Source organism: Ceratosolen solmsi, unplaced genomic scaffold, assembly GCF_000503995.2.
Source record: "Ceratosolen solmsi marchali unplaced genomic scaffold, CerSol_1.0 scaffold11, whole genome shotgun sequence".
NCBI classification, from domain to species: Eukaryota; Metazoa; Arthropoda; class Insecta; order Hymenoptera; family Agaonidae; genus Ceratosolen; species Ceratosolen solmsi.
The window spans coordinates 5,084,397-5,088,088 of NW_011948416.1; positions in this window are offsets into that span (position 1 = coordinate 5,084,397).

Sequence of the window (3,692 nt, forward strand, 5' to 3'; positions counted from 1 at the left end):
CCCTAACCCGAGGTTGTTAACCCGTTACTACTCAAACCTATAAGCCGTTGTATGTGTGTTATGAGACTTGTCACGGCACCGCGCGCGCACAATCATTAATAGACGGCAGACTCGCGCTATAAACTCCTTTCTTTTCTTCATTACTTTAATTGCTATTTTAATGGGATAAAATAGTGTCACAATTCGCTATTATGGCATCGACGCCCAATTATGTGGCCGAGCGAGAGTTTCATGCCATTTACGATGTTATTCTTATGAATAAGAAAGTAGAAAAGATATCGAGCGATGTCACTGTCATTGGATAATGCGTAATGTTAAAGGGTTGAGCCGGGTGGGCCCAGAGACAGTGAAGGTAGTATCAATGAGCGTTTACGGTAATCCAAACGACCTTCTTAAATTCACTTTGAATTGGAAATGGAGTGTCCTTAAGCCAATCGTCCACGATAATTGGCAGGAATATCGGTCGTTTGCGAGGTAAAGCAGAGATATTAAGCTGATTGGGGGTAGCTGATGGCGGTGAAGCCATCTCGAATTCATCCAACTGAGAAAGTAATTATTATTTCATTGAAATACTGATATTAAAGAAGGAGCAAATTTTATTTGTATAATGACAAATATAATCACGGGTATTTCGATAGGCGCAATACTAACAACTCTTAATTATCCTTTTAAATAATCCTGTGATTTATGAATAGCATTTGAACTATATAGAATTGTATAGTTTGTAAGATAATTACTGGACACGCCAACGCAGTAAAAACATGAGGGTTCTCCCTGTCTGTCTGTCTGTCTCTCTCTCTCTCTCTCTCTCTCTCTCTCTCTCTCTCTTCTCGAACGCGCGCAATAGATAAGTGTTTCGATAAATTTACTTCCACCTCGAATCTTTCGCGAAATAAATATATTTTAAAATCATAAAATAGTACATTCATATAATCATAAATATAGAAGTAGAGAAAATTTTGCAATTTTGATACACAACATTATTATTATCGTTTATCCTTCTATCATATAACTCGGACAATCACAACAAAAATTGTGTTTTCACAAACCATAACTTTATTAATATAAAGGCGTAATATTGACTATCGCGGCTTAAGAATTTTGAAGTAGCAAAACTATTTTCACAATAAATTTAGAAGGATGTGTAAATTTTCAAGAAAAAATCATAATGTAATAAAGTATGAAAGCTTGATATTATTAAAAACTTATAAAGTTGAAAAGCGATAGAAACTAAGAATCGCTTAACAATTTTAATTATAATAAATATTTCTTGACTAGCATTGAACTGCTTATAAAGAAATTTAGAAATTAATTAAGAAATGATTTCATTTATAATATAACAATATTGAACGTAATATCCGCATGTTAAAATCAAATTAGATTAAAAATTATTTAACTTTTATGTATAAGTGTTTACATGTGTGTTTATATATATATATATATATATATATATATATATATATATATACAGAAATATATATAGAAATATATAAAAAAAAAATCGGTAATCCAATGATCGTATATCGTTTGAAATCACATTTAATTCAAGAATCGAATTTTTATATTAAAAAATAAAATGTAAATCACAGTATTGGATAAGTCAGGATGCAATAATACGGTATTACTTAAATAATATCATTATTTTAATAAGTTTAATTAAAGCAGGGATTTATTAAGCTTTTGCGCTTATTACATATTTTAATATTGAAAATATGCAATTAAATTGAAAATTATTTATTCGATTGAGCATAATAATATTCTGTAAATACGTTACTTAGCTCGATGACGATACTAATATAAATTGCCGGTATTATCTTAAAATAATGAAAATTATTCTTCTCTAATAATGATTCTTCGGCGTATTCCGTTTAAATTAGAAAATCAATTAAGCCAACAATGGACTTACATATCCGTTGTCAATCCTTCATCCATATTGATTCCTGAAACTCCTATTTTTGCACAATATTCATTATATATCGTTCTCATAAATATTTCAAGAGAATAAAAAGGAAAAAAAAAATCTAAATTACCATCAAACTTTATTACTAAGGAATCTTATAAAAAAAACTTAAATTATTTCGAATAAACAATTTGGAACAAATATTTATGACAGTTCATTATTATTAAGGATAATTATAATTAATCGTAGAACATTTTAAAAATATATGTTTATGTAACAACAGATAATAATTTGCCTAATCAAATGATTAAAAACATTTATAAAAGTGTTATTTATAAATATAAGTGTTATTTAAAAAATTCTGTGCATTTATGTAATAATCTAATTGCGAAATCTGTCTATGAAATATTAACCCAATTAAATCGGGAAGAAATTAACCACCAAATAATAACCATATATAGCTGTCCTTTATTTATGTAATGAGAAATAAAGGGACAGATTTGCTGTAATTTCATAATATTCAGGAAGTTGCGTAGAAATGGGACGTTCGTTCGTTTTTCATTCGTTAATTCTTTCCCTCTTGCTCGTACCTGTTCACTATCATCTGGACGACTTATACCTTTGAACTCGGCGAGGAAGAAGTAATTCTGTTCCTAAGGAGTTAAGTCGACCGGTTCCTTCTTCCTTTGACCGAAGATTTCTAACTCTACCGGTTTCCCATACTACTCCGTCTCACTTAGTACTTTGGGATGCTTAGACTCGTCTGCATGATAAACCGATTAATTTTCGTTTTTCTTTTGACGATTTTACTGTTGACAAGTTAAGATCGAAAAAAACACTTCATCGCTCAAATATATATATAATTTTAGGTTGTAATTCAGTCGTTTTTAGTTTGAAAATTGTATTTTCATAACAAAGACGTAAAGCCCAGATGGATGTTTGGTTAAGTTGAAAGTACCGCGGCTAAAAATAATTCAATATCTCAAATTGAATTGAATGATCGCATGAGCAAACAAGTGTAAAAACATGTTTACATGACATCGTGCCTCGTTGATCATTTTAGTATAAAAATCTAAAATTATTTAATCACTTGCTTGTACCTAAAGAAAATTGTATCAAGCATAAATGTATTATCGTTAATAGCACATCTTATAAGTGATAGATTAATTTAATAATAAAAAATTTCAAATATAATTTGAGTTCGTTGGACAGTGATGATTTTCAAACTAAATTTACGTTCGAGCTAGTACGTTCAATCTGTTTATAATTTATTTTTATAACGTTATTGTTGCTCTTTCACCTCAAGACAGTTGATTGAAAAAAAAAAAAAAACTAATCTGATCATTGAAAAAGCCTCATCCTATGAAAGATTATTTTTTTATAATTTTTCACATTGCCATAAAATAAGCGCGATCAATGCGCCCTAATTCTTCCTTAAAAAAGAAAAATTCTTAAATTAGATCCCAATTAAAAAGGATTTAAATATAGTCAGCTAAAGTATCCTTATAATTGTTCAAAAAAAATCTTTCAACAGGCTTTCCATCTCACTTCAACGATACGTTACCTCGCTCGCTTAAACATCCGAGGATAGGCAAAAATGAGCGTTTGACTAAGAAAACAAGGAGAGCGCAGCTGCAGGAAAGCTAATACATCGATGGGACCGAGAGAAAAAGGGGCCAGTGGCGATGGCGAGGGAGTGGTATATTGCGGTATTGGTGAGTTGGTGAGGGGCTATTGATAATGGCGTGGTGAGGTGATGGGCGGGGGGGGGGGGGGGCGGGAAGGGTGACGG